Below are 9,726 nucleotides of genomic sequence, written 5' to 3' on the forward strand. Positions count from 1 at the left end.
AATTTTCCTATCTGGTTTAGTAGTTCTCAGTATCAAAGAGATGAAATAGTTAAAAGGAAAAGAAGAGTTGAGGGCAATATAGAAAGATGGAGTAAGGAAGAGGGAGAAAGAATACAAATATCGCTTGTGTGTCCAAATCTCCTGTAAGGGCTGAGGAGGGGAAGAGTAAGGACCCCCAGGTGAATGGGTCCCAGCGAGGGCAAGAGGAGACCCCAGAAACCGATGGTGGGATTGCACCAGGTGATTGCCAATCCGTCCAGGGTCAATTGTCTCTCCATCTTGCATACTCAGGCACAAAGCAAGTGAAAAAATGACAATTTACATTTCCCCTGTGATTTAATGCCCATGGAACTACATGGGATTGGTTTGATGAGGTTTGGGGAAGTTTGAAGACGGGTAAGGGACAACTGATCTTAGAGGGCAGAACCATATCTGGTGGGTCTTTGTATATCGAAATGCCTTGTATGCGGTGAGAGCAAGCATCCTGAAATAAAATCCAGGAGCCACAACAGACCGTTAGCTCCATGAAGAAGCACCTGTTGGTCTTGTCACCACCGATTCCCAGATTTTGGAACAGTGCCAGGCAAAGAGCAGGTACCCAGTAACTCTGTGTTAGATGAATAAAAGAAAAATGAATGTATGAAAAGTTTTGGTGTAAACAACAGGTTTTCTTTTTTTTTTTGCATAGGCAATGAACATGTAAACATTCTTTTTAATAACCAGAAAATGCTGGAAACCAATACTCAATTCAATGTATTGACATTTTGATGCATTGTATCAGAACCTAAGTGATCAAATGAATGACAGGCCTATATTCCTGTCTATAAATACGGTTGCCAGATTTAGCAAATAAAAATACCAGGTGCCCAGTTAAATGTGAATGTCTGATAAACAATGAACAATTTTTTAGCATAAGTGTGTCCCAAATATTGTATGACATATTATAGATATGTATATGATATAGATTTATAGATAAATCTAGCTATAAAGTCATATTGTATCATATTTTAGATACATTGTAATTTTGTAAAGACGTTATGCTCTTAATGGCGGTATTATTAAGGAAGGAAAAGGAAGTGCTTTCACTAGATTGTGTTCAAAATGGGGATAGAAGGCTGTGTTGCACTGTAGTGTTTTAAAAGCATGCTTGTCTGTGAGCACGTGCCCGTGGAGGAGGGCTGAAATTCAGCTTCTCATAAATTCTGCAGAGCTACCAGGGAACAGTAATCAACACGGATAAAATCTAGAGGGAAGGTCAGTGAGGCAGGTAAGAGCTGCTGCATCCATATTACCTAAAGCACACACAGCTCCACAAAGCAGGACCAAGCGGGGCCAGGAAAGAGCAAGAGAGAAAAACGGAATCACCCTGTGCGGGTTTCATTAGATTGCCTTTAGGAAAAACACCCTCATCAGCCCCAACAGCAACTTTAATTTTATGTGCATGTTGTGCTTGCTTATACTATGCGATAGAGTTGAGCATGTCCTATGTACTAAGTGGTCTGTTTTCATAATGCTCAGCTGCCGGTGAAGTAATTCACTGTTTTTCTTAAAAAGGTCATGGTGTTGCTGTGTTCATTTGTGCCAGATCTGAGGAATCTCTATCGAAGCCTTTCTTTTTTCCACTAGGCATTTTAGATGCTACCTGGCTGTTAGGCCTGAAAATACCAGATGGAGCTTGGGAGCAGAGCAGGCACTGTTGTCATAGAAACGAGATGCTATCCCAGCTCTATGCAGCCGCCATTTTTTTTTCTTTCACTGTGTGGAGTTCTGATAGGAACAAGTACTGATAAAATATAGAGATTCCCCCTCCCCCGACACACTCACCTACCTTGGAAAATAGACCCACATTTCAAATGTTGCACAGATAATTCATTAATACATCCCGCAGTGGACCAACTATGGAAAACTGGAAAACTATGGAAAACTTTAACTATGGAAAACTGACTTGATTTCCAGGTCTTCTAATCAGAGTACATCTGGGAAGCCCACGCTTTGACATCATCTTTTTTCCTCTAAATGTGATGCATTTGTCCTAACCCCAAATGAGACAATATCCTTTGTAGCCAGGGGAGCCCAGCTTTGAGATTCCTGGAAAATGCAACCTAAGTGTTCGTAATCATTCTGCAATGTCTCTACTCAGCAGGAGAATGGGGAGTAACCTCTCGTGATTCTCTGCATTCCCCACGGTGGCCAGCAGAATGCTGAGCACACAGGAGGGGTGTGATGGATCCTTGTGGCTTGATGTCCAAGCTTGAGGGATACAGTTATTGGCCAGGGTCCCACACTGCTGCCTTTTCTCTTGGGCAGCCATGGCATCCTCAAGGGAATGTGACTGTGAGCAAAGTGCTCAACGCAGATGGGGCAGTAGTATTTTCTAGACACAAGGCTGCTTTTGTGTCCGTCTACCCTTGGGAACAGGGTAAATCCTAGGGTCTTGAAGCTGTGGCTCAAAGAGTTGTGTTTAGCAACAAAGGACTATTAAAATTGATATGGTTCGGGGCAGTGGTTTCTCCTGTATTCGTTTCCTATAGCTACTGTAACAAATTACCACACATAGTGACTTAAAACAACACAAATTTATTCTTTTACAGTTTTTAAGGTCAAAAGTTTAAAATCTGTTTCACTGGGCTGAAGTCAAGATGCCAGCAGGGCTTGCTCCTTCTGGAGGCTGTCGGGGAGAATCTCTTTCCTTGTCCTTTCCCATTTCCAGTGCCCACCTGCATGCATTGGCCCTCGGCCCCTTTCTCCATCTTCAAAGCCAGAGGCCTGGCATCTTGCCTCTATCATCATTTTCTCTCTTTCTTCTCTGGTCAAATCTCCCTGTCTCCCTCTTCTAAGGACACTTGCGATTACATTCACAGCCTACCCAGATAATCCAGGCTAATCTCCCCATTTCAAGAATCTTAATTTAATTATATCTGTAACCTCCCTTTTGCAACATTCACAGGTTCCAACGATTAGGACATTTAGGTCCACTATTCAGTCTACCACAGTTCCCAAACCAAGATGATCATTAAAATTACCCGAGAAGCTTTTCAAAAATGGAGATTCTTGATGCAACTAGAGATTATCATACTAAGTGAAGTAAGTCAGAAAGAGAAAGACAAATACCATGTGATATCACTTATATGTGGAATCTAAAATGTGACACAAATGAACCTATCTATGAAACAGAAACAGAATCACGGACATAGTGAGCAGATTAGAGGGGTTGCCAAGGGAGAGGGGCTTGGAAGAGGTATAGAGTGAGAGGTTGGTGTTAGCAGATGTAAGCTATTATATATAGAATGAATAAACAGCAAGGTCCTACTGTACAGCACAGAGAACTATATTCAATATTCTATGATAAACTGTAACAGAAAATAATGTTTAAAAAAAAAGAATGTATATACATGTGTAACTGAATCACTCTGTTGTACAGCAGTAATTAACACAACATTGCAAATCGACTATACTTCAATACAAAAGAAAAAAAAAAAAAAAGAAATTCTTGGGCCCTACACTAGAGTGATCCTACCAGAATTTCTTAGGTTGGGTGGGCCTGAAAAGTTCTTTGGAAGACTCAGGTGATCCTGTTGGAAACCTCCGTTAGAGATTCTTCAGGGTCTTTCCTAAACACATGCAGTGGGGTGTAATGACACTGTGATTGGCTTCTTCAGGGTCATGGAGTATGTGGGAGAGGTTTTAAAGATGTATGCGTTTGGAAGCGTGGAAGGCCCAACCATCCTCTGAGGTTCACAACACTCCCACAGAATGGCTTTGGCAAATGATTGCGTCATGTGACCTGGGCCTAGCAACTCTTCAATTTAGTGGTAAAAATACCAAAATTGTTTGCTAATTCCTCCCTAGACCTTTAACCATATGAAATATGTCTTTTTTTTTTTTTGTCTCTCAATTTTTTCTTTTTTTAATAGATCTTTATTGGAGTATAATTGCTTCACAATACTGTGTTAGTTTCTGCTGTACAACAAAATGAATCAGCCATACGCATACATATGTCCCCATATCCCCTCCCTCTTGCATCTCCCTCCCACCCTCCCTATCCCACCCCTCTAGGTTGTAGCAAAGCACCGAGCTGATCTCCCTGTGCTATGCTGCTGTTTCCCACTAGCTAACTATTTTACATTCGGTAGTGTATATATGTCGATGCTACTCTCACTTTGCCCCAGCTTCCCCCTCACCCCTCCATGTCCTCAAGTCCATTCTCTATGTCTACGTCTTTATTCCTGCCCTGCCACTAGGTTCATCAGAGCCTTTTTTTTTTTTAAGATTTAATACATATGTGTTACCATACTTTGTTTTTCTCTTTGTGACTTATTCACTCTGTATGACAGACTCTAGGTCCATCCACCTCACTACAAATAACTCAATTTCGTTTCTTTTTATGGCTGAGTAGTATTCCATTGTATATATGTGCCACATCTTTATCCATTCATCTGTCGATGGACATTTAGGTTGCTTCCATGTTCTGGCTGCAATGAATATTGTGATACATGTCTCTTTTTGAATTATGGTTTTCTTAGGGTATATGCTCAGTAGTGGGATTGCTGGTTCCTTAAAAAACTGAAATATATATCTTGATATCTGGGATCTACTGTTGTTTCTTTTCCTTATAGAGACTTTTCCATTTACTGCCTCAGAATATTCTCTTCCTTCAAAGATGCTTTCATGCTGTCCTCAGAGCTCTTAAAGTTGCCTATTTTGCCTGCTTCAAGAATGGCTATGGTAGACAAAAAAGCCCATGTAGTATCTTTAGAAAAACTCTAAATATTTCATCGTTTCTTACTAAACATACATTATTTACTTTGTAATGTAAATATTTTATGGCCTGCAACTGGCAATTTTGGAATATATTGGTATGTTTGGAGAATTACAGTTCAGTTAAAAAAAATTCTACACTGCACACCTAGCTCATGTTTAACTTACACAATTGTTTAAAAGGCATTTAACACTCAGAATTAAGGGAGTAATAGACTCTAATTTTTAAAAGGGGCCTTGAGGACCAAACTCAAAACCTGAGACAACACATTTGTGTGAAAAGAGAAAGTTGGAAACTGTATGACAGCTTCAGACTTGCCTCCGTTGCAGGATGACAGCATGATACAGTTACCTGTGCCGAGTGGGTCCAATTTCACCCAGTGGATCAAAGGGGTAGCCAGACCACAGTCAGCTCATTAGAATGTTCACAATCTGGTTACGAGTGGAATCTGAGAGGAAGCATTTTACCACACACAAAAAGGCAGAAAATCTCCAGCTTTAGTACTTGGAGCTGTGGCTATAGGATAAGAAAATCCTTTCATTAAATAAAATGGCTCCATGTCAGACATTTAAGCCAGATTTTCAAATATAAACCTAAACTGTTTGGAGAATTTTGTTTTTAATTCCAGTGACTCTCCAATATAGAGGTCATAGGAGCTGCCATCATTCTAAATTACAGCCCATTTCAGAGGTTGGCTGTAATCCAGGAGGTTGCATTATTCCAAATTGCCTGTCAAAAACTGTCAAAACACTGCCATTATCAAAAAGTAGTTCTTTAAAATAATTTTCTCACTGTTTTCCCTGAAACTTTACTGGCATTGAGCCTTAATATCATAGCTTATAGGCATAGTAAGTGAAAGCCATTCAAATGAGAAGTGGGGAAAAAAAAACATTCTAGGCATACAACAACATACAAAATTCTAGGCAGAAAAATGAGTCAAGTTTGGAAATGTTGTATCCCTCAAAGCAATAACCAGCGCTAATTTACATGTGAAATGGTAACCAAAGAATCCAGAATTATGAATCCTAGTAGTATGACTTTTTTCCCACATTTAACACATGGGGAAAGAATTCTAGAGTTAGTTGATAGACTCCATATTTTTCCTTTTTTTTTTCTCTCCTTCCATATCATCCTTCTAATGAAAAATGTTATATCTTCTAGATTACTGATGTCTATTCCTTTCATTTCATAAATGTAGAAATTGACACCCAGACAGCTGCCTGATTTACCTAAGGTTTCATGACAGATCTAGACCTGGGCCCTGCATTCTTTTTAATACACCTTCCAACTCTCATTTTGATTTGGAAGTCCGTCTCCTTTATCTTCTCCTTTTTACTTTAGACTTGACCCTACAGAATTCCCCTGCTTGGAGTAGAGAAACCTACCCCCAAAAGAGCAATACCTGCCACCTACATTCTCTCTGATACAGACCCTGATGTTAAAACTTCAATTCTAACAAAGAACTCCAGCAACTATTCTGTCTAAGACCATTTATCTTTCAAACAGTGTAAGATGACAAAATATTTTAGAGGCACGGCTCTTATTTTGGGTCATTACAATTCAGGCAACGAATTAGGAAATCAACAGGTAATTCAGTCTTACAATCATTGTGACAGTAGTATTTGTCAACAACTAGTTTTCAGAAGAAACGGAACTCAAAGAAAATGCATAGCTTCCAGATTCAGACAAAGAGATGCACAGAAATATGTCTCTAAACTATCAGTAGTATATTGTAGAGAAAAGTTAATGTGCAGGTGAATTTGTTTAATAGAAAGACAATGCTTTGAACAAGTGTAGAATAAAGGTATTTCAAAATAGATCTGCAGTTTCTGGGGATGCCAGTAATACGTGTAATGGTTCTGGGTCTCATTAACAAGCAGCTCAAACTCTTCAGCTACCATAAAATACAAATCATCAGCAGCACATCCTCAGGAGCAGTATGTCTGTCTGACCCGACTTCTGCTCTACAGTTAACAATTTTGTTTTAATCCATAAAAAAGAAATTTTCATCACCTCTAAATTGTGCAAATGATCACACTTAGGTCTAGTTTTCATGGTGTTCCACAGCAATCTCTAGGGCTGGGCGAAAATGTTCTTTTTAAAATCACTGAAAAGCCATAATTAATTCATTACTTACAAAGACAACCCTAAGACCTTCCAGTGGAGGACTATATGAAACCCCCCCACCCAAAAGAGCATTTTGCTTGAGTAGTTTTGGTTCTTTATCCTGTTATTAAAAATCTACCAGCCTAAAATATCTGAGCTTGAGAAAACTTACATAAAAATGTATTTTCCAAGCGGTGCCTTAAGGAGCCCTTACTATTCCTCAAGGTTTTCATAGGCTTTCTTTAAAAAACAAGAGCAGTGATTCTATGTGAAATTAATTTGGGAATGGCATTCTATAGTCCCCTGGAGACTCACAATGCACATTAGTTTATTAAAGGTTCTGAGACATCCTGCAATCAAGAAACCTGATTTGTACAGTTTAAAGAAATGATCCCAAAGATATTTGGCCGTGACCCTTGTTTCATGTAGCTTACTTAAGCATGTTAGGGCCAATGATGTCCTACAATATACAATATGGCTCAAAGCCTGGTACAGAGTTCTGTCCTAGGCAGCTACCAAGGCCTTGGTCACAAGCTACTCTCTGCCAGGCATTCCAAAAGTTGTGTTCCTGATCTAGGCTAGCATTTCCAGTAAACTGGTCTTCACCAGAGGAACAGGACATGACTGTATGTTTTGAATAGAGCAAATCACCACTGATAATTTTGCTGCTAAAAGATTTTCTTGATGATAAAAATAATGAACATTTATTAGGCACTTACAACATGTAGAAACACCATTCTTAGTATTTTGGCTATAAGCTCATTTAATCCACGTGAACATACCTATATATTTTTCTTTTGCAGATAAGGAAACTGAGACACAACAAGATTAAGATTAAGTTGTTTATTGGGATTACTAGCAAATAAGTAGGATTCAAACTTAAGCCATCTGGTTCCACAATCCCTGCTCTTCACACATGTGCACACACACACACACACACACACACACACACACACATTCACCTTTACAAATGAATATTTGGGCTTCTCCATACACATTAATTCTCATGATACCTAAGTATTACCAGTATTTCCTTATGGCCCCTCAGCCTGGAAATAAAAATAAGATTACAAAATAAATAGCACAATGATATCTCACTTTTAAGACAATAGCTACCTTTGAAAATAATGTACTGTCACCCTGCTTCCACACAAGACTATATCTAAGGTATCTAACAAGAAATAATCGCTGTAATTCGCTTTTAATTAATTGATTTTTCAGATACTAATAATGGCAGCTCACATCTGTTATCTCATTTGATCCTCACAACCATTCTGTGGGAAAGCAGAACAAGTATTATCATTGTCTCTGTTTTATAGATCAAGAAACTGAGGTTCTGATTTACTCAGATGTGCAAGCAACGGAGCTGGTTCTAGACACAAAAGCCCCCACTTTGGCTTGACTTTTTCTGAACTGAGAAGCCTTAAAGTCTACAGCTTCTTTGTCTAATCTTAAAAATTCTCTCACTTCACACTTTTTTTAAGGAAGGCCGGAAGTCAGTGTAGATACAGCCAAAGGCCATTATAATATCACTTGAAAAATTGACCTAAGAAACCAGGATTTAATTATGGAATTTTTGTTTTTACCCATTCTGCAAAGTCATGTTTATCTGAGTTTGCAAAATCTAACATACCTATTATGATTTTCCTGTTAAATATTTTTTCTCAAATTTCATTATGAATACAAACCATGGTGTGGCCCAGTTCTGTTATCCCAACTTTATGTCACACTTTTTTCTAAATTGTATCTCCCTTTTGTATTTAATCATCATTCGGAATGATGGATGACCACGAGGAGCCATATCTTGCAACCGTTCAGCTGTTTCAATAAATCACAAACAGTCGACACATCCCTTTGGTGTACATATCCAGCTAAAAGTCAATTTAAATGGCAGCTATGTGAATAAAGTCATGGGAAATTCTGCCCACAAAGTGTGTAACCCTAAGCACTCTCTTCCATGAGTTTCTTTTCAATTTGATATCTGCAATCAGTCACACTTTATTCCTTATGTATTAAATGAGGTGAATTACAATGTTTCGAAGCAGTTCAAAAAGGTCTATTTACAATGCAACTCACTGAAAAGTTTGCCATGACTTCTATTTTCACACAAATTCATATTTCAGTTCCTTAGTAGGAAATCAATCCCAAGTCAAGAGCCCAACAGGCAAATACATTTTAAAGACATGCAGCCTTGAATTATGTATCTGCTTCTTGTGTGAAACATAAACAGAATGTGCATAGTCATTTTTGATCCATAGACGACTCCACTGTTACCCACACTACACTTCAGTTAGAAGCTTATGCTTCCTTCTGCCTTGTAAAGAGAATATACAGCTCAAGCCAAAGATTAAACATAAGCAAATTCTGAGACTTAATGCTCATGAAGGGACATGTTTTTGAAGTGTATTTTCAGATAACATGAGGAAGGTCTGTCTTTGGGGATGGAAAAAACTTTGTGTCATGGCCTTTGGGCCCAATATTAACATTAACATTAGCACTCCTTCTTTCTCTCTCTGCAGCCAAACTCTTGTGATGCCAAATGGCCAAGGTTTCCAGCAAAAGGAGTCCAATGCCCTTCTCTTTCCTCTTTGCAAATAACAAAAGGGTAAAAAGCACTGAAGGTCATTGCTTGGCCCTCTGATGATATTCAACATGTATCAATGTCATAATGACAGTTCCTAAATCTTGTTAATGTGACACCTTAGGGAAGGGACCAACAGATAAGATAGATGGTACCAGATCAGAATCTTGAGGTAATGTCTGCTTCTTGGTTAGTACCAGTTCTTGAGCAATTTTCTGTAATTTCACTGCTCTGTTGATTTTAAGATAATACTGTGTACCAGGCACTATGTAAAACATTT

Source organism: Tursiops truncatus, chromosome 16, assembly GCF_011762595.2.
Source record: "Tursiops truncatus isolate mTurTru1 chromosome 16, mTurTru1.mat.Y, whole genome shotgun sequence".
In the NCBI taxonomy this organism is placed as follows: Eukaryota; Metazoa; Chordata; class Mammalia; order Artiodactyla; family Delphinidae; genus Tursiops; species Tursiops truncatus.